The sequence below is a fragment of the Helianthus annuus genome, chromosome 3, assembly GCF_002127325.2.
Source record: "Helianthus annuus cultivar XRQ/B chromosome 3, HanXRQr2.0-SUNRISE, whole genome shotgun sequence".
Classification (NCBI taxonomy): domain Eukaryota; kingdom Viridiplantae; phylum Streptophyta; class Magnoliopsida; order Asterales; family Asteraceae; genus Helianthus; species Helianthus annuus.
In genome coordinates, this window is record NC_035435.2 from 155276407 (window position 1) to 155300050 (window position 23644).

Sequence of the window (23644 nt, forward strand, 5' to 3'; positions counted from 1 at the left end):
GGTATTTTCTTTTATTTAAATAATTTGATCAAATATTTTTTTTTACCCAACCCATTGTCTTTACCCGGCCAATTTTTTGCCCCTACCAGGAATTTATGGATTTGAGCATGTCTAGCGTCAAAACTCAAAAGTCACTTATTAAACACTTACATGACGTAGCTTATATGGTGTTCCCCATATATTATTAGGCCTTCTATCCTCCCTTTGTCCTTTCTATTCGAATCATAGCTAGAGACACTAAACACACATTTCAATATTTCATGTTCTTTGGTCAAACAAACAAAACATCCCTACCTTTGTGCTTATACACTTTTTAGCCATCAACTTTTTTTTTTTTTTTAACTCTACTATATTCAAGCATTTCTTCATGTTGGTTCTTACAATCACTTGTCTACAGACTACGATCTAGTTTGTTTTGAATTTAGTTAGCAGCTCAAAACAATTCCCAATTGGCCCAACTTATAACACTTTTTTTTGAGTTTAGGTTTAGAAACCCACAATTCCCATTTGGCCCAACTTATAACTCCTTTTTTGTGAGACCCGAAGCCCTTTACCAAATTTCACCAATGGGCAACCCATAATCACAGCATACAAATTACAAAACAAACTTGAATGAGTAAGATATGTTTTAGAGTAAACTGCAATTTGTGTCCATGTGATTATGTAGCGGGATCACCGTTAATCTTTCATTTTTATTTGTCGTCATCTGAGTCCTTGTGGTTTACCAACTTTTTTCTTTGTGTCCCTCCCACTAACAGCCTTCAGATTTCATTTTAAATATTGGTGAAAAGATGAAACTACCCTTTTATTATTGTGATATGCATCCATATGCTTTCAACATTTTCCCAAACAATTAATTTTAGAGTAAACTGCCATTTTAGTCCCTGAGGTTTGGTCACTTTTGCCACTTTAGTCCAAAACTCAAACTTTTTGCATCTGGGTCCTGTGGTTTCAGTTTTATTGTCATTTTGGTCCAAAAGTGAAATCAGGTCATATTTGTCCTATAAAATCCTGCTATTTTATCATTTTCCTTAGGGGCAAAATGGTCATTTTGATAAGATAGCAGGATGGTTAGAAAAAATGGTCATTTCCTCAGGGGCAAAATGGTCAGGAAAAGGACAAAATAGCAGGATTTTATAAGACAAATATGACCTGGTTTCACTTTTGGACCAAAATGGCAATAAAACTGAAACCACAGGGACCCAGATACAAAAGGTTTGAGTTTTGGACTAAAGTGGCAAAAATGACCAAACCTCAGGGACCAAAATGACACTTTACTCTAATTTTATAATTTGCCCCCATAACCTTGCATGAATCATCCATGAATCCATGGCTTAATTACCCAAGTAACATAGACAAAACCATGGCTTGATTACCCAACATAGGATTTATAATGAAATCAACATAGAACCAACCATACATACATCGAGATAGAATTGGCCATGAAACCAGTATAGGACCCGACATTAGAATAAACCATTTGACCCAACATTAGAACCATATATAACCATATACCCTAAATCAACATAGAATCAACCATGAAACCAACATAGGACCTGGCATTAGAACAAAACCATTTGACCCGACCTTAGAAACATATATAACCATATACCCTAAACCAACCAAACCATTTGACTCGACATTAGAACCTTATACAACCAAACTTTTCATGATAATCCAAACCATTTACAACAATATACATTTTAAAATAGTGATCTACAAATAAACCTAGATCTTCAATAATACCGTGATCAAATGTTAGTTTTAGCATAATTAGACATCAAATCATACAAAATCATCCACCCCTAGTCGATCCTATCTACTGGATCCTATCTTCCCTGCCTCGTTCAAAGCTAAATCTGAAGTTCTTGTTGTTTAAGAACTTTATAACCACCTTTGAGTGCAAGACAAGGTGGGTTTGGGTACCATTGACTATAATGTCAGCTACAAATATTCAAAATCAACTTGTATCCTGTTCACTTTCAAGTAAACTACATTATCATAATCAAGATAAGCGAAAATCGAAGTTACATGATACTACTTGTGTATCTATCACCGCCTCCACAGAAAAAACCATAATCGAGGCCGGTGGGTGATGATCAGAGGTGGGTGGGTGGCGGAGGTGCGTCGGGTTGTCAGATTGAAGTACAGGTGAACTGTGAAGTGAAGCGGGTGTCAGGTTGGAGTACATGTGAAGTAGGGTTGGAGTACAGGTAAAGTGGGGTGGTCAACGATGTCGGGTTGGAGTATGGCTGTAGGTGGTCGGTCAATGATCAAAGGGGAGGGAGATGGAGGGTTGGTGGGGACATGAGAGGGACCTAATGTGTTAGAACATTAGATATTTGAGGGGTTAGGGTTTTTATTGGGTTAAAAAGACCAAAACGCCCCCCATGTCGTTAAGTCAGTAACAAAATATGCTAACGGTGCACGGGTATCCAATGTGTGATATGACCATAGTCACAGATCCGTCGAGTGACAAGTACTGTCCGAGTAATTGGGTAGATATAAACATTGTAATTACTCTCAATGTTGTAATGTCTAAAACCTGTAATTACTCACCATTATTTCTTGCTGATAAAATCTTTTTAAAACGCGTTTCAGGTAACTTAATGTGAAGCTAATAGAAGCCAGCTGAAGAGCACCGAAGGCTTAGAAAAGTGGCTATAAAAGTTACCTAAAAAATGAGATTTGGTTTTCAATAAATTAGGGTCTATCCCTATAAATGCATTGTAATGGAAACTTGGGTTTTTATCCCATTTATTATTATAAAAGTTTGGTGTTTAACTCTGATAAATAATATTTTCTAACTACGGTCCTGATGTATAAATTCCGCTGCCAAAGTAATAAACACCGATACCACTTAATCTAATCAGAGGAAGGCGCTCATTGTGTAAAAGAGTAAACCACAAGGACTCAGATAGTGAAAAATAAAAATGAAGAATGAACATTGATCCAGCCATATAACCATAGGGACGCACATTGCAGAATACTCTGTGTTTTTTTACAAACCGACAGGACTATAAAAGACCTAATATGACGTATTATTACGTATCATTACTTATTAAGGCTTAATAAAGGCCCAGTAAGGACCAACACGGATTCACGGCCGATTAAATAATATAATACCCAATATAACTCATTTGGGTATGTTGAGCTCTATTACAAACCAATATACCTTATTGTGACCCGTTGTATACATTGAGTTGTATCGGATATTAGTTGCCTGTAATTTATCATATAACACACACGACACATTGGATAATACATGAATGTAGTTGTAATGTGTTATAATGGCCATAACAAGACATTTTTGTTTGCAATGGGTGCCACAGTTAACTATTATCGTATACCGAGTAATTGTTTGGCTAATTCCAAGATATTTAGGTAATGTTCTTATTTTTAATTCAAATTAGGAGAATTGGCCTGTAATAATCCCAACTCGATGTCATTGGCCATTGCCAGTCCCACCTTTGAATATTCCCTATGCTAGTCCCACCTTTCACTTATTTTTCCTTTACCGGTCCTCAGTTAAAAAAACTTAACGGAGTTAAGTTTTTTTTTTCTTTCTGAATTACAAGATGATGTTTTAGGGCTTTTGATCAGAAGGAGGATATGAGTCGAATGATGTAAAACTTACCTTGAAATTGTGCTCCAAACGATGAAAATGGTGCTTCAATTCGGGTGTTTAAACTTCTAATTAACAAAAATCAAGTCGTTTGGAGCACCATTTCGAGGTAAGTTTTACATCAATAGACTCATATCCTCGTTTTGATCCAAAGCCCTAATACGTCAGTTTGTAATTCAGAAAAAAACTTAAGTCCGTTAAGTTTTTTTAACTGAGGACCGGTGAAGGAAAAATATGTGAAATGTGGGACTGGCATGAGGAATATTCACAGGTGGGACTGACAATGGCTAATGACGTCTAGTTGGGATTATTACAGGCCAATTCCCCTACAAATAATGTCAAATGTTAATTAATATAAAATTAAACTTCATTAAAATGAAAATAAAAATACATAATTTAAATTATACTAAAAACCGGAAATAAAAAATGATAATTTTTAAAATAGGGTTATTGGATTTAATCACCCCCAACTATTGACTATTAGCCTCTGCCACCCTCAACTATAACTTTGACGCCTGTCACCCTCAACTTAACACTTAGCGTGTTCTGTCACCACGTCTTTAACTGATCACGGCGCTGTACAACTTTCAGCTTAATTTCGGGACGAAATTCCCTAAACAAGGGGAGGCTGTAACACCCCGTGTTTTCGAATGTCAAAGTCAAAGTCAAGTCCAAGTCAAGTTTGACTTCTTTGACTGTGATTAGCCTATTTTATGTTTGTTTTAAATTGTATTATGTGGAGTAAGTGTTATTAATCAAAGGAATCGAAGTAATCGAATGTTTAATCGACGCGAAACGCTTTACGACTGTGAATAGTAGGAAGTAACAATGCGATAAAGTCAATCAATCAATAATCAAGCTAGTCGAATCATCATCAAACTCGAAACTCGAATTACGAAACTTGGTGTTATTTTACGTGTGTGTGTGCCTTATGTGTTACTTGTGCATGTTTACTTATGTTATGTGTGTGGTAATCAATCGAATCAAATCGAAACTCGAAACTCAATCAAACTCAATCGAAATCGAATCATGATAATTGTTGGAGAAGAGACAGTGCAAGATGTAGATGCTTGTATGTAGATATAGTGGTTGGGATTAAAAGTAATTTGAATAGGAAATTCTATCGTATTCATATCGCCTTCAATCGAAATCGAAATATCAGAAATCGTCTCGCCGAACATTCAAAATAGGCTGTTGATCGATCAGGCTCCTAGCCGATCGAACAGCCCAGCCGATCGGACGGACTGTCCGATCGAGCAGGCTGTCCGATCAGGATGCCTGGCCGATCGGCCAGCTCTTTCCCCTTTTGGAAGCCTATAAATAGGCCTGTCATTGTCATTCTTTCCACTTTTGGAAACTCTCTGACCGACCAGCTTGTGTTCTTCACTATTTCTCAGATTTCTCTCAATCCCGGTAAGATTTCATCCTAAATCTTGTACTTTCTTGATCAATACACACTCCTACACCTTTTTATCTTTCAAATCTTAACTTTTAACCGTGAAATCATCAAGATCTAAGTGTTCTAGAATGATGTCATCATGGGTTCTTGAAGAACTTCATGTTTTGGCTTCAATCCACCAAGAATCACTTGGATCCAGCCGATTTCCACATAAATAAACAAAGATCTATTATAGATCTAAACATTACACGGTGTAAAGGATTGAAAGAAGGATCCTCCAACTTTCTTGCAATTCTTTTACACTCGATGCCTTCAAACCGGTAGAAACGGAGCTTGAGCCAACTCACTAATCATTATAATAGTTGAGTGGTTCAAGATTCGGATTCTATCTACGAGGTTCACCGATTTCGGGTTAAACTTAAAACTCCGTTCCGAACCATTCACCGACCGGACTTGGGTGATTCCTGTTCGAGCCAGGGAAACAAGTAAGAACGAAGGTTCCATGGTTCAACTCGTTGTAAAAATACTTCGATATCACGTCAAACCATCAGAACAGCCAAGTGTTAGACGACAGGCCGACCAGGTCAGGAAGCTGACCGATCGAACAGGCTGTTCGAACGAACAGCCCAACCGATCGGACATGTCAGCCGATCGACCAGGCCAGCCGATCGGCTAGCACATGGCCCCACACTTTAACAATTTCATGAAGTCTAGTATTGAACGAAGTGCGGTTCGATCGAACTACGGTTTGGTTTGAATTACCCGTCCGATCGAACCTACCGTTCGATCGACCAGGCTGTTCGACCCACCAACACTTGTTTTAGTTTTACGCGTTACTCATCGCTATGCTATCGAACTATTCAGGCTAACCCTACTCTCAAGCGCTCCCTTCAATCCATCAATCGCTGTGAGTATACTCGATCCCTTTTTGCTTTAGCACTTTTGGGTGTTACATACGTTACTTACCTAAACCCCAATTGAACACACTACTCGACTATTTAAAACGCTAACCGTTCTGCATGTATTACGTGATTAAATGAATGCCTGTTGTTATGTTTACACGTGGAATGCTGTCTACTTGCCTTAACGATGATAGTACTATAGTTTGGACTCAGCACCCGTTCACCCGGGGGTTGTTAAGGACAATTACTTGCATGGATTACGGTGGTAATCATGTATTGCGAACTGCCTCGGGCAGTCAACCCGCAGTCGTTGGTATCGATAGTTCCATGTCGATAATTAACATGCTTCGTTTTCTCTGTGTACGTGCTGGTTATGCGTAAACTATTTCGAACTCTATATGCTATTATCAAACATGTATGCTCACCTTTACATTTTATGTATTGACTTTATTTTAACGTATGTGACAGGCAATTAGGATGCTTATCTGCTAGGAAGGCGAGCTTAGAATAAGCCTCTAGAGCATAGTTCTCTGTAGATCTTGCAGATCGAGTCTCTAGAGGCATTTGAACAAGTATTATATTTATATTTGAATCTGAGTTGTCGGAACAGGACATTTGACTAGTTGTTATCTGTAATAATTTATTTTACTATTTGGGATACGGTATGGGACATATTATTTAAACTGAATAGTAATAATAGTTGTTGTGGAAACTTCTGGACAATCTGTTTCGCTCAGTGCCATGCCCCGATGATTCCGCCATCGGTTGGGGTGTGACAGATTGGTATCAGAGCCATAACTATAGGGAATTAGGCTAGTCACGACCTAGTCCGGGTCGCTGTCTTAGAGACCTAGACTATAGTTAGGAACAAACAGACCAAGCTTAAGTGCTATATTCTATTATTCTTCGCTATCACTGCACTCGAATTTTCAAAAAGAGTCAAGCGATTTAGTCGAGAATAGGTGTGAAAGCCGCAAACTCTCGACTAAATTGCTTGGTCAATGATGATTTTATCAATTTATCAATGATTTCCTCATTATTTTCAATAACAAACGAGGAGAATTATACCAAATCAGGAGTGAAATCCATATTTCGATGAATAATCTCCTCAATCTTGCTAAAACAAGGAAGAAGTTGCTAAGCTAGGGGTGAAACCCAAACCTTGGCAACTTATTCCAACTTTTACTCATCTCACCAAAGCCTCGACGGACTCCAACGACCTGAACTCACAAGTATGACCTAGAGAATACGTGTTGAATGCCCAAGAATCGATGCAGAAACGCGATCCTGAAAGTCGAAAAGTGACGACAAGTCTACTGCGAATAGTTGAACCGCTTTGGGGTAGTCGATGTCTAAATAGCCGCAGACAGTCTATATCTCGATTTTATGTATTTCGATTTTGAGCCCGCAACTGCCGACTCTGATGATTCGTCGATTTTATGTGCTTTATGTGTAATTACCTGTTTATATGTTTGAATTTTTGGAAGATTATTCGATTTTACTATCACTTCGATCAACACGCACGACTCGTATTGCTCTTTTATCTCAAAACGCTAACAAGTCGCTACAAATCTAAACGACATTATGTTATACTCGAGATGCTATACGACTATACTATACCACTTGATATGCTATACGCGATCACTATGCACGAACGACACGCGAACTTGAATGATAGGTTTCTGTATTCTGACTACCTCTGTGATTAAATAGGAATGTGCTTTCTATGTTTATGTGTTTTTGCGCTCTACGTGCTTATGTGCTTCTGTGACTACGTGAATCTGTGATTATGTGCTTATGTGTTTATGTGATACGTGTTTCGACATGTTCCTGAGCTTTAGTAAGTAGTAGACGTGTGAGGTGAGATTCGATTTTGATGTGTCTGAGACCTACGACGATGTCTGTTGCAGACCATGTCGTCATCCGGACACCGAACCCCACTTACCCGCCAAGAGAAGAGAGACAGACGTCTTGCTGCTATCATCGCCAAGCAAGTGGCAAAAGCTGTGAGCGATGTCTATGAAAACGTCAGCAAATCTTCTGAGGAGTCGAGAACCGAAGCTCCTAAAGATGCTAATAAGACTGTTTTCAGCTTCAAACAGTTCAAGGCATGCGGACCAAAAGAATTCACCGGAGAAGATGGCCCAACGACTATGTTTCAATGGTTCGATTCTATCGAAGTCACTCTGCGCCAAAGCGGCTGTCCTGCAAATCTCCGTACCCTAAATGCGACCGGCGTCTTCCAGTCCCGAGCTCTGGACTGGTGGACGGCCGAGCAAAACAAACGCGGGAATGATGCAGCTTATGAGCTGACTTGGGAAGAGCTGAAAGCTATTCGGATGGACGAATTTTGCCCTCCCCATGAACGCCAAAAGCTGGAGGACGAGTTTTGGAACATCAAGCAGAAGGACGGAGACAACGCTGCCTTGACTGCTCGCTTCAAGCAGCTTAGCATTATCTGTCCCGATCAAGTCAAGACGTCAGACATGGCCATCAAGAAGTACATTCGAGCTCTACCCGATTGTGTTGCCGATTTTGTTCACGCCATGAAAACCTCATCGATCGAGGAAACCTACTTGCTTGCCGCCGAGATAAATGACAAGCGAGTAAAAGCTGATTTCTGGGATAAGCCCTCCAAGTCTCTGCATCAAGCTACTATTGCACCAACCGCCGACACCACCACTGCTCAACCATCCAAGTCGTCACGTCGCAAGAAGAAGCACAACAACAACAGCTCTAGCAACAGGAACTGTGCTGTCACAACCACTACTGCTCATCTGCAAGCCGTACCGGCTCAGCAGCAGTCTCATCCTCGACCAACACCAGTTACTCAAGCGCCGCCCGCAAAGCGCGCTTACACAGGTCCCCACCCGCTCTGCCCGACATGCTCATATCATCATCCGGTGGGACTTGCCTGTCGTTTCTGTGCTCATTGCAACCTCTACGTCCATTTCACTGCCAACTGTCGCTATGGTCCTCATCAAGCCCCAGTTCAAGCCGCTGCTCATCAAGCTCTACTCCCGGCCCCTCAAGGTCAACATGCAGCTTAAGCACCCGCGGTCAATGCTCGAGTCTGCTTTGCATGTGGTGATCCTAACCATTTTGCAAACATGTGCCCGAACAGGGTTGTGAAACAAGAACCCCAGCAGCAGCAGTAGCAGCCTCAGCAGCAGCAACAAGCAGCCCGTGCCAGAACCTTCAACATCAACGCCCGTCAAGCCCAGGCTGACAACAACGTGGTTAATGGTACGTTCCTTGTGAATGGTATTTATGCATTGTGTTTGTTTGATACTGGAGCCGATAACTGCTTTGTGTCGTTTGAATTCGAGAAGCTCTTTAGTCGTAAGCGCTCTTATCTCCCCTCGTCATTCGAAGTCGAAGTCGCTACTGGAAGAACTGTCGCCGTTAACTCTGTTCTCTGTGATTGTACTCTCGAGCTCAACCATCACTTCTTCCCAATCGACCTTATTCCGATGCAGCTCGGAAGTTTCGACGTCATAGTAGGCATGGACTTTCTTCGCGAAAACCATGCTGAAGTTGTGTGTTTTGATAAAATGATTCCATTCTCGCTCGCGAATGGTGATCTATTATGTGTGTACGGTGAGACAGCTTCGAAAGGTCTCAAGCTCATGTCATGCATCCAAGCTAGCAAGTATCTCCGCAAAGAATACAAAGCTTTCTTGGCCAACATTGTAGTAACGGAGAAGGAAAAGAAAAAGAAGGCCAAAGTTAAAGACGTTCCAGTGGTCCGTGAATTTCCTCAGGTGTTCCCTGATGATCTTCCAGGACTACCGCCAAGTCATGATATCGACTTTCGTATCGACCTCATTCCTGGAGCTAACCCTGTTGCCAAAGCCCCTTATCGACTCGCTCCATCTGAAATGCGCGAACTCTCGAACCAGAGTTACTTGAAAAAGGCTTTATTCGCCCGAGCACCTCTCCTTGGGGCGCACCAGTCCTTTTCGTTAAAAAGAAGGATGGGTCATTTAGGATGTGTATCGACTATCGGGAATTGAATAAGTTAACCACCAAGAACCGTTACCCTCTACCTCGAATCAATGACTTGTTTGATCAGCTGCAAGGTGTTAAGCATTTCTCGAAGATCGATCTACGTTCAGGCTATCATCAATTGCGCATTCAAGAGGAAGACATACCTAAAACCGCTTTTCGTACTCGTTATGGCCATTATGAATTCGTTGTTATGCCTTTTGGTTTAACTAACGCACCCGCGGTTTTCATGGATCTGATGAATCGCGTGTGTAAGCCATTTCTAGACTGTTTCGTCATCGTGTTCATCGACGATGTCTTGATCTATTCTAAATCGAAATCCGAACACGCGCAACATCTACGTTTGGTTCTTGAACTACTCCAGGGGAATCAACTCTATGCCAAGTTCTCCAAGTGCGAATTCTGGTTAGAGGAGGTTCAGTTTCTGGGTCACATCGTTAATAGTCAAGGTATTCATGTTGATCCCGCAAAGATTGAAGCAGTTAAGAGCTGGATTACGCCTAAGAACCCGTCTGAAGTCCGTTCTTTTCTCGGATTAGCGGGCTATTATCGACGATTTATTGAAGGATTCTCTAAAATCGCCGCGCCGCTTACCACCCTTACCCATAAAGACAAGCCTTTTGTTTGGGGAACCGAACAAGAGTCTGCCTTTCAAACCCTCAAGCATATGCTTTGCAATGCTCCTATTCTTACGTTGCCCGACGGAAACAACGATTTCATTGTCTATTGTGATGCTTCCAACCTTGGTCTTGGCTGTGTTCTCATGCAACGGGACAAGGTTATAGCTTACGCATCTCGTCAGCTCAAAATCCACGAGAAGAACTATACAACCGAGCTAGGCGCTGTTGTTTTTGCATTGAAGATTTGGCGACACTACCTGTATGGTACCAAGTGTACGATCTTCACCGATCACAGGAGTTTACAACACATCTTTAGTCAAAAAGAACTTAACACGCGTCAACGCCGATGGGTAGAACTTATTAACGATTACGACTGTGAGATTCGTTATCACCCAGGCAAAGCAAATGTTGTTGCTGACGCTCTCAGTAGACGGAGTTATTTGCTCAGTACTCGCAATACCCAAGCCCAGCATGATCTCGAAACCCTCATTCGCGAAGCACAACATGCTTGTTTTAACGAACGCACTTTAAAGAAAGAGAGGATCTATCACGATGGAGCTCAGCTTGTAAGCAAAGCAAATGGGATCTTCTATTATCTGGACCGAATTTGGATCCCTAAGAGAACCGATTGCGAAAGATTATAATGGACGAAGCCCACAAATCCCGATACTCTATTCATCCCGGTGCCGATAAAATGTACCAGGACCTTCGTTACAAGTACTGGTGGCCGGGCATGAAACGGGATATTGCTCTCTATGTTGGAAGTTGCCTAACTTGTGCAAGAGTTAAGGCCGAACATCAACGACCTTCTGGTTTACTCGAACAACCTCCAATCCCTATATGGAAGTGGGAGAGTATAGCTATGGATTTCATAACCAAACTTCCGCCCACACCATCAGGTCACGACAACATTTGGGTTATAGTTGATCGTCTAACCAAATCAGCCCAGTTCTTGCCAATATGGGAAGACTACAAGGTAGAATGACTAGCCCGAATCTACACCGACGAGATCATTTGTAATCATGGTACGCCTCGTGACATCATCTCTGACCGTGATGCTCGGTTTACCTCGCGATTGTGGGAAACGTTTCAAGCAGCTCTCGGTACGTCTCTTAACCTAAGTACCGCATTCCATCCTCAAACCGACGGACAGACGGAAAGAACGATCCGTACACTTGAAGACATGCTCCGCGCGTGTGTCATAGACTTCGGTGGTAGTTGGAACAAATACCCACCATTAGTCGAATTCTCGTACAACAACAGCTATCATGCCAGCATACAAATGGCACCATTCGAGGCCTTATATGGAAGAAGATGTCGTTCACCTATTGTGTGGCACGAGATCGGTCATTCGCAACTAACCGGTCCTGAGCTACTACAAGAAACGACTGACAAAATCCTCTAGATTCGAGACAACTTGTCGAAATCCAGGGATAGACAGAAAACTTACGCCGATAGAAGACGCAAGCCCCTTGAGTTTGACGTTGGCGACTACGTACTCCTAAAGGTATCACCTTGGAAGCGGGTGGTCAGATTCGGCAAGAAAGGGAAACTAACGCCTCGATATGTTGGACCTTTTAAGATTCTGGAAAGAATCGGAAAAGTCGCCTACAGACTCGAACTACCGGAGGAACTTAGTAACGTCCACCCAACTTTCCATGTGTCGAACCTCCGAAAGTGCCTAGCTGACCATGACCTGATTGTACCTCTCGACGACCTTCAAGTCAACGAAATGCTGCACTTCGTGGAAAAGCCTGTCGAAATCATGGATCGCCAAACCAAGCAACTCAGACGCTCGCGCATCCCTATCGTGAAAGCCCGATGGGAAGGCAAACGAGGCGCAGAGTTCACTTGGGAACTCGAAAGCGACATGAAGGCGAAGTACCCGCAGTTGTTCAAGCGAAGTACAGGCTGTTCGAACGAACAGCCCAACCGACCGGACATGTCAGCCGATCGACCAGGCCAGCTGATCGGCTAGCACATGGCCCCACACTTTAACAATTTCATGAAGTCTAGTATTGAACGAAGTGCGGTTCGATCGAACTACGGTTTGGTTTGAATTACTCTTCGGATCATGAGATACTATGCTTCAACACTTAGTCGATTTTTCAACTCGTTCGACGTATTGAAGTGCCACCCGATCGAATATGCTGTCCGATCAGGTGACATCCTGCTGAGGACTTACTACTGAAGTATCTAACCGATCGGTTAAGCCGGCCGATCGAACGGCCCGTTCGATCGATCGACCTGAAAGGTAAGAACACTTCAATGTTCTCAAATACTACAACGAAAACCTCAAAAGGACAAGCCATCATACACAAACACATCCTACTCAAAAGGAAGAAACAATCCACTCGAACAGTCCAACCGATCGAGCCTACTGGCCGGCCGAACAGACTGTCCGAACGGACTGTCAAACCGAACGAACAACCTGTCCGATCGAACCTACCGTTCGATCGACCAGGCTGTTCGACCCACCAACACTTGTTTTCGTTTTACGCATTACTCATCGCTATGCTATCGAACTATTCAGGCTAACCCTACTCTCAAGCGCTCCCTTCAATCCATCAATCGCTGTGAGTATACTCGATCCCTTTTTGCTTTAGCACTTTTGGGTGTTACATACGTTCCTTACCTAAACCACAATTGAACATACTACTCGACTATTTAAAACGCTAACCGTTCTGCATGTATTACGTGATTAAATGAATGCTTGTTATGTTTACACGTGGAATGCTGTCTACCTGCCTTAACGGCGATAGTACTATACTTTGGACTCAGCACCCGTTCACTCGAGGGGTTGTTAAGGACAATTACTTGCATGGATTACGGTGGTAATCATGTATTGCGAACTGCCTCGGGCAGTCAACCCACAGTCATTGGTATCGATAGTTCCATGTCGATAATTAACATGTTTCGTTTTCCTCTGTGTACGTGCTGGTTATGCGTAAACTATTTCGAACTCTATATGCTATTATCAAACTTGTATGCTCACCTTTACATTTTATGTATTGACTTTATTTTAACGTATGTGACAGGTAATTAGGATGCTTATCTGCTAGGAAGACTAGCTTAGAATAAGCGTCTAGAGCATAGTTGTCTGTAGATCTTGCAGATCGAGTCTCTAGAGGCATTTGAACAATTATTATATTTATATTTGAATCTGAGTTGTCGGAACAGGACATTTGACTAGTTGTTATCTGTAATAATTTATTTTACTATTTGGGATACGGTATGGGACGTATTATTTAAACTGAATAGTAATGATAGTTGTTGTGGAAACTTCTGGACAATCTGTTTCGCTCAGTGCCATGCCCCGATGATTCCGCCATCGGTTGGGGTGTGACATTATGTTTCTCCAAAGTTTTCTTTATAACATTTTCTTTTTTGAAGATTATGTAATTTATATATGAAATTTTGTTATTTGTTGTAGGCAATAAATAAATCATCTCAGTTATAAATAAACATGTTAATGTTTTTATTATAATACTTAATATTAAAGAATAAAATTAATAATTTCTAAAAGTACGGGTTAAACACTTAGACAACTTAAACTTAAACATAAAAATATATGTTTAATATATTTTTTCCGTTTCGGTTCGGTTTTTTCGGTTATTGAAAATAGTTATCCGAAAACCGAACCGAAATTTTCAGTTATTAAAAATCCAGAAACTGAACAGTCGGTTTTTGTTTTGGTTCGGTAATGTCGGTAATTTCGGTTACGGTTCACTTATTTTGGTTTTCTGCTCACCCCTACGATCATATATGTTTAAAAAACAAAGAAATTAGAAAACTATTACAAGTTAAATTAAATTAAAGTAAATAATATGTTTACCCCTTGAATGTAGAGGCCCTTGAACCAATTAATTTTCCTCAAATTGAAGTCCATTTTGAGTTTAGTTGAAAATGCGTTCGGTCGGCACTACCCTTGAACCCAACAAAGTGTTTGTGGACCGCTTTCCACAAACCGTTTTTTCTTTGACGATTTCCTTTTTGTCGGTCAACCGATAGTGGAGGATAGCTTTAGCCAACTTTTCTTCCTCCTCAGGACTCCATTCTGTTCGGTTCGCCTGGTTAGCAAATTTTCTCTTTTTGTTGCTTTTAGTGTTTTCCACAATCTCCTCTACATGGTCTTCACTTCCAACTTGCATTTCTTCCAAATTAGGTTCAAATTCCGTTTCTTGGACGTATTCCTCATCACCCTCATCTTCTTCAACGTCTTGACGTAGTGGTAGCTCTCGTTCTTCACTTTCTTCTACAAAATGACATGAGTTTCTATACGACCCAAACGGTTCGAAATTTTGCATCACTTCTGGCAAAAAATTGAGCCGAAACGATTGAACCATAGGATGTGAAAAAAAATAGTTTGGTTGTTGCCCAAACATATAGGTCAGTGTAATATGTCGAGTAAGAGGAGGTTGTGGCATATACCCATCAGTACCAAAAGGGCCACCTCGGCTCGAACCGGCACCTTGTTTCCTTGAAACGGCACCTCCTTTTCGAACCGCACTTCGTTTGCTCGATCCGGCACCTCTAGATTTTTATGTGAATCATTGTAGAGAGTTTTGAGTGTTTTGGTAGATTTTGAGTGTGTCATTAAATTATGTGGGTATAAGAAATATATATATATAGTATTTAAAATTTATCGAAAATATCAAATCTCACGCAGGTTTTTCAGCTGGCCAAGCCAACCCACTAGGGTGACGAGGGTGTGCTGGCACGGGTTGGAACCCAAACTAGGCTACCCGCTTGGTGCACCGTCCCCCCTTAGGCTCGTAACACAAACTCTCTCTGTCTAGCTAAAATGCCACGCTACTTCCCATAAGCTGGTTGTTCCGATAAAGGCAACAATTTAGTAATATATATTATCAATACAAAAATAAATACACACTTTAGGATATGGATTGGTTTCTTCTTATTACAAATCATTACCAAATCAAATTTTGCAAAAATTGGTATGGAAATAGCATCTTCCAGGAAACAAATGTCAAAGTGTGGGGGAAAACAGTTAGGGAAACAACCACCAGGCATAGCCCAGTGGTTGTGTGTGTCTGTTTCTAAACGGTTGACCCGGGTTCGAACCCAGGAAAACAGTTGGGGAATATGTCAAGAGTATGCTCATGTCCTATATTAAAGTGCTCATGTCATATATACACTTAACTGTTTAAAGTGACTGTATTATATACAGGCCGTACAGGCACTGGCGCTTGCTTTCTGTGGTTGGGCAAAGTCCTGACGAAGCCAATCCAGATTCCAGAAACACACAAGCTACGATTTTCTCCTTCGGACCCTCGCAAGGTGTGGTTACAACTCCAAGGACCGAGTCAACTATAGTTTCCCTCCACCTCAGCTTGCCTTCTTTCTTTGCCTCTCTATGATATGTCCATTGCTTGTTTCCTTCACTTTCACCATGGAGATGTGATTACAAGATTTGGATGCCAACAATTAGAGAAAGCCTTTTAGTCCTTGAAAGTCGGTTCTTTCGCGCAGCTCTAAGCCTTCAATAGATAATTACCTACCTCATAAAGCGTTAATCAGTGGAAGTTTGCTCTACATAAAATGATAGCATATCACACATTACAAGTGTCTAATTTGAGTTGATCCCAAACAAGTTTAAAACAAGTTTAATCATTTAGATTTAACACAACCATACAATTATTTAAGGCTGTCATAACAAAGGCAGTGTGAAGAAAGGAATCATGTGTATGTTTTAAAAACAATGAAATCCAATAAAACTTAACTTTTAATACACATGAATTGAATACTTTGAGACCACAATGCTTAATTACTCTGTGGCTTAAAATTGATTTAGCCTACCACCCAAATATCCCTGTAAAAGAGAAGGAAAATAAAATGTATGGTAGATGCATCTCCAACTAAGATTAACTTTGAAATGGTACATGTAATATTGTAAAGATACATATGTAGCTAATTAGCAAGAGAAAATTCAAAACACAACAGAGATGCTATAATCTCTAGCTTTAACTAGGATTAGATTTATTTGAACAAGTAGACACGATAATTAAAGGGAAAAAAAACTTTATCAATCACAAAGGCAGACTATGGGGTTATTCTCAATAAAACACAGGCAATTGGTGTTCTTATTCGCAACATTGATTTCATATAGATGCATCATGTGTATGCATGGGATAATTGTTTGCAAAAGTTCAAAAGGATATTAGTTTCTTTGTAAATAAAGTAACCCCTTATTAAAAACCTTAATTGTGTAAAGAAACCGATACATGTTAATCATCTATATATGTAAGGCTTTTACTAGTCGAAAAAGATGTTGGGGCTTCAACAAGGTATGACTATTTAGGTTTTAGGTTCAAGCCTACATGGACATGGTGGAATGGCAAGTGTAAGAGATAATGTTAAGTATCTGCAAGTTGATGTTAATTCAATTAACCCACTTTATACTATAGTATTCAAGCTAATTAAAGTTGGTTAAAAACATGTATATATATTCCATGCAAAGAACTCTTAGGCTTCATGAACTCTTATCTAAATTGTAAAAAAAACACTTACAATTATAAAAGCAGCTACTGAAACATGTAACATGCCATGCCAGAAACCAGCACTTAGAAACAACTTTCAAGAGAAGCATAGATCAAGCCTCATTGCGGACTTGCGGTCCCCCACAGCCCCAAGCCTCTTCCAAGGGCCACTATAGAACTAATATATTCAAGAGCCACTACAGGCACTTGCTAGTCTTTAAAAAAAAATAAACCATTCATGTTTACTTGCAATAAAATATAATAAAAATACAAAAAGTACATAAAAAAGATGTAAATTAGTTTTGGATGCAGTCTCTAATTGAGATTATACGATTTGCTGAAAGGGGACATAATCTTATAGATCAAAGGCCAATAAAATATAGCACCACTAATTAGAAGAAACATGAAACTGCATAACTTTAGATAAAACATAGAACTTACCATAGCTTGTAATAGCATTGATCCGAGTTATAACGCACCCTTTATAAAGCACCAGATGTATGATCAAAGAGATCACCTTCTTTAATAGGATTCCCATGCTGCAAATTAAATTGTGCTACATTTAACCGTGTATAGCACAGCCTTCAAAATGCACAAGGTGTATGCTCAAAGAGATCACCTTCTTTAAAAGGATTACCATGCTGCAAATTAAATTGTGCTACATTTAACCATGTATACACACACATGCACTAACAAAACCACAATTAGCGTTGCATTTAATATGATGAAAAAGGCATAACTTGATCTGAACTTTAAAGATCTTGGTTAACATGACAATTGATAATCAAATTACCATCTAATGATCAGTTCAATACCAAAAGACTTGTAGCCTAGGCCCTAGTGGCACGAAGGTGTGTTGGAAAGGTGTCTTTCCCCCATAAGGTTAAGGGTTCTAGTCCCAAGATAAACAAAGGTGTTTAGGATTTAGAAGGTGTGTATTAGGCGTTAAAAAAAACTAACTAGTTCAATGGCTATATAATTATCAAACAACAACCACCAACAAATTAACTACATAAATCAATTGAAATGCTGATACAATGCCAGTATAGATTCATGTCTCTTTACCCCCATCGTTTACGTTTTATACGCATACTTGGGAAGTTGAGAAGAAATGTTGTCAATTTTTTCTTAAATCCTCAACTCGTTATTTTGTATCCAATGAGAATAATTTTCAAAAAGTGAGTTCGTATTTGCAACCACATTCATCATAATCATCATCATGCGTGCTTTTATTTATTTTCAAAATTAAATGAATCATGGTACATAAAAAATCTTTTGGTTTTGATTCCAGATTACATTTACAATCATATCGCACTATTTATAAAAAGTGTGTGTGTGTGTGGAGAGGGGGGGGGGGGGGTTGGTCCAAATGACAATGTTATTGGAGTTAAAATGTTGCTTCCCTTGAGGTCAAGGGTTAGAGCCTCGCTAAAAACAGATTGATGTAAAAATTTGTTGTTAAAATTGCACCATTTATGTGCATGTTATAGTGTGTTATGCACATGTGACACTTACAAACTCAGCTATAAACCAATAACCCAGAAATATATAATGCTAAAAGCCTTTTTAATGAGAGAATCAACTCATGTGAAAATAAAAAATCATATAGCAGTTGACAAAATATATCTTGCAAACATAAATGGAGTTGTTTGGTCAGTGTTTCAATGTAAACAAACCATCTCTGACTAGCCAACTAAAAATGGTCCTAGCTAGCTTGCTGTTAAAATAAAAAATTTAAACTGCCAACTAATTACAAGTAACAAATAAAAAGTAGAGTTAACTTCACGTACAAATTGTCTTATCGTACAAAACGTATGAAAGACATGAAAAAGCCAAAAAAACGCGGTGACATTTTCGAAATTATTTACATTGTAGAGGAATTATCAAAATTACTATACAAATGTTCTTATAGGGTAATTTTGATCTTGTAGAGTAATTTTGTAAAATGTTCTTGTCGCGTAATTTTGATCTTTTAGAGTAATTTTGTAGAGTATCATAAGTACTATACAAATGATCTTTTATGATAATTTTGATCTTGTAAGGTAATTTTGTAGAGCATCATAATTACTCTACAAATGATTTTGTAGAGTAATTTTGAATTGTATGTTTTTTTGATAAACTTACAAAATAACTTTGATACACTTGTAGAGTAATTTTGAGGCAGAGTAATTTTGATAATTACCATACAAGATCAAAATTACCCTACAAGATACACTGGTGGAGTACTTTTGATAATTACACTACAAGATCAAAATTACTCTATAAGAACATTTTACAAAATTACTCTACAAGATTAAAATTACCGTACAAGATCATTTGTAGAGTAATTTTGATAACTACTCTACAACGTAAATAATTACGAAAATATCACCACGTTTTTTCAGCAAAACCTTCAGTTCGTACGTTTTGTACGTTAAAGTTATTTGTATTTGATCTTTTGTCTAGCTAAAAAGTATACCCTTAATCTGTATCATTGTAAGTTACAAATATTGATTGTACATCATTATTTTGATTAGTGCATGGACTTTGTGATTCATTGAAGACAACATTTAGTAACTAGAGATCAACAAAACCAATATTTTATTTCAATTAAAAATTGTTTTACTAATTTTAAAGTCTATAACCAGATACAAAAAAAAAAAAAATAGAAAAAAACGTAACGTAGAAAGAGATAAAAAGAATGACATCTTATAACACTACAAACCAGAAAAAACGCAGTCAAAGTGATGTGATGTAAATAGTCAGCAGGCTGACTTAAGTAGGATACAAACCTACAATAAAAAAAAACACACCTTGGTTTTGGTAACTTACTATGGGTCAAAATCAACTTGTTTTACAATCTTGAATTGCTTTTAAAGTTCAAAATCTGTAAAAAAAAGATCGAACAAGTGAAAGTGATTCCTCCATGAATCCATAATAACCCAAAAAATTTATCTTTCTGAGTTCTCAAAGATTTACCAATTTTTATAGAAAAAAAATAAAAATAAAAATAAATACCTTACTTGTAAAATAGATCAGAAAATCCAGTCAAGATCCAAAATTTCTTTACGCTAATATCACATGCGACCATAAAGAATAAAAAGAGATCAAGACTAATTAGTTTTCCGTTGATTTAGAACAGTAAACGATAAAATGTCACGGTTCTCTAAAACAAAACCCTACTCCTAATTAACTAGTCTTATCAATATTCAATAATATATTTTCAAAGTACAATCGTCATTATTTTATTTTATTTATTTAAATCCCAAACAAAGACCCTAAACAAACAAGAAACTGTTTTTGTATTTCAATTTTCAATCCTGTTTGTTTAACAGCACCCATCTTCCTTCTTGCCGAAAAAATCCCAGCAAAAAAACACACAAAAAGAATGTTTGGTTTTGATAAACATCAAACAAACACATGGATCACACCAACAAAAAAAAAAAAAAAAAAACAAAAACAAAACATTTGTGGTTTGATTTGCTTGTGTAGTTTGACCCACACCCCTTGAGCAGATTAAGAATCAAGATGACAGATAGAGCAGTGAGCACCCAAAACAATCATACAACTCACTTTGGTATAATTTGACTTTGTGTGCTCACTCTCTTCTGTCAACTCTAACTCTCCCTCACCCAAATAGGGTAACCAAAGCATGAACTATATAAAGAAAAAGATTTCAAAGTCAGATCTGAGAACAGAAAGCAAGATATACACATTTAAGGAAAGGTAAACATCTAGGGTTTGGGTGGGTTAAAAAGGGTAAATCCCAGAAAACCAAAACAAGAAAAAAATGTAACAAAACTCTTACTCTCTGAGTGGTATGATTACTTGGTGTACTTTGGTAGATGATGGGGAAAACAGGTGGCTAAGGAGGCAGGTTCTGGACGTATGAAACAGTAGCGGTGGCCACCACGTAATACAAGGGAATCTAGAGAGAGAATGGAGGGTCAGGGTTGAGAAATGAACAGGGATGGGATGAGATGAGATGAGATGAACAGTTATAATGACTTTTGAGTTCTTATGGCTTTGGTATTTATCTTGTTTAATTTACATTTACAACTTGTTTAATTTACAAACATACCATTTGACCTCAATGTTGAGTATGAGTTAATAAACTCTTGTGAAATGGAAAAGGTAACTAGGTTATCTTTACTTGCACTTATAATAAAACTATAGGGAGTAAAATGAAAACTCCTACGAGTTATAAGAATTTAGAAACTTCATTAAAACAAAGGCTTTTTTAGAGAAATCTTTTACAAAACTTCTACAGAAATCAGTTTTTTTTTTTCAAAAAAAAAAAAAAGCTAGTAGTTTTTGTTGGTTTACACCACTGTAAAACTCTTACAGTGTGTGTAAATGCCGATGTCAGCAGCTTTTTACAGTGTCGTGAAAAGGCTGAAAACAATGCTACGTTTTTTGTTGCAGCTAAGTTTGTAACATTTTAATCTATGTGTGTAAAAAATTGTGGCAAAACTCGCACGGAAAGTCGAAGTTTGAATTCGATCCTAACTGAGTTTTATCGTAGTAGGCCTTCGGGCGGTAGACTTTACCCGAAATTGGAGATAGTGGATTTGGACAACCCAAAGTTATTTGCGATACCCTAAAAAAATGTCATACTGCGATCAAGGAGGAACTATCTTTCTTAAACGAGAAGCCCCCTTATCGATAACGAACCATAATGGTTTTTTTAGGCCCAATTCCATCTATTTTTGTTGAGGCAATTCTTACTTATTCATCGGCAACTGAGTAGAAAGAGAAGATTGATGAGGAAGAACCCAATCAGGAGAGAAAAAACAATTCCTCTCCTTTCAGTCGAGCTACTTCTTTCCTCACCTCCTGGAACAAAGGGTGCTTAAGTATTGTGGACATATGGGCCTGCGTTTTGCCATTGGGGTACCCCAAGTAGCTATACTTTTATTCGTTTTTGTTCAAAAAATAGTTATAATAATGATATAGACTAACCATGTAATTAATAATTCTTTACAAATTATTGGTCACTAACTACATCAAATAAAATGAGCGGTGAATGTTTAATGATAGCAACACTATAACTTATCTAACAAAGTTAAATATTGTAATTAGAAAAAGGAGATAAAAAAATTCTAAGAAGCTACTATTCACACATTTTTTCTATTTCAATTTTCTTTTTTACTTTTTATTGGGTCAAAATACGTAGTCTTCGTGCTTTATATCACGAGAGAGAAAGACTTTTTTATGAGAGAGAGTTGGTGTGTATTTGAAAAGTAGGTATAAATTGCTTTATAACACTACACCGTTTTTGGAGTAATTTGACCCATGCTCATGTGGATGTCACATGACAAATTTTCCCTTTATATGGTGAACCACTACTCATAGTCTTATTTAAGTATCATTATATCAATTTTATGAATCAAATAAAACATTTGATTCATATGACATGTTAATGTCAATTTATATAATATTATGAGCCATATATAGTCAAAACCTTCATAATGATTTTTTGAAAGAGTTATAACAAATCAATCCTTTTATGATAAAGATAAAAATTTCTACTAGAGTTACCAGTATTTAGAAATATTTAATTCAACTACTTAATTTTGAACATCGGTATCCAATTTATCTTAACTCTGATTTTGACATGGTTTAGTTTGTTTATGAAACTCTCACATCTTATAACACAAACTTATAAATAATTATCATATAGAGGCAATTATTTATTGTGTAAAATTAATGAAAAATCATTTTCACTAATATTTTTCAGACACATTCAACAATAACTAACACCCCCTGTTGCCGCTCCTACCACCTCCCAGCTTACTATTGTTACCGCCACCAAGAAAGGTGTCGTTCACCTCGAAGGCACCTCGATCGACTGTTACTCACGAAGATGGAGGTATTTTTGTTTAAATACCCAATTAATGTTCAACTGTGGAACTAATTGTCCACTAAGAGGTAAATTCGTATGTTTTGATAGTGAATTACCTTATATATTAAAATTTGAAAGAAATGAACAGTAACTTCAGTTGTATATTAAAAATAGAAATTAATTAATAGTAACAACCCTAAGTGATGAATAAATGGTATCGGATACTGGTATTGGTATCAAATTTATCAAATTGTGTGTATTTTCGGTACTGGTATTCACCGGTTTACCCTCAAATACCGGTGTCGTACCAGTACCGACCGGTACCAAACCGTATCGTAACCGATATATTCGGTACCTGTACCCACTTTTGGGGATTTCGGTAAAGGTATTTTCGGTACCGGTAGGAATGAATAGTAACATCACTTATATATTAAAAATAGAAATGAATTAATGGTAACAACACTAAGTGATAAGTAAATGGTATCGGGTACTGGTACCGGTATCAAATTTACCAAACTGGTTGTATTTTCGGTACCGATATTCACCGGTTTACCCTCAAATACCGGTGTCGTACCAGTACCGACCGGTACCAAACCGTACCGTAACCGGTATATTCGGTACCTGTACCCACTTTTGGGGATTTCGGTAACGGTATTTTTTGTACTGGTTGGTACCGAGCTCATCAAATCCTGTAGCAACGTAGCGATGCAAATAATTGCACCATTTAGATTACTTTTCATACACACAGTAAGTAAAATGTATTTCGTTT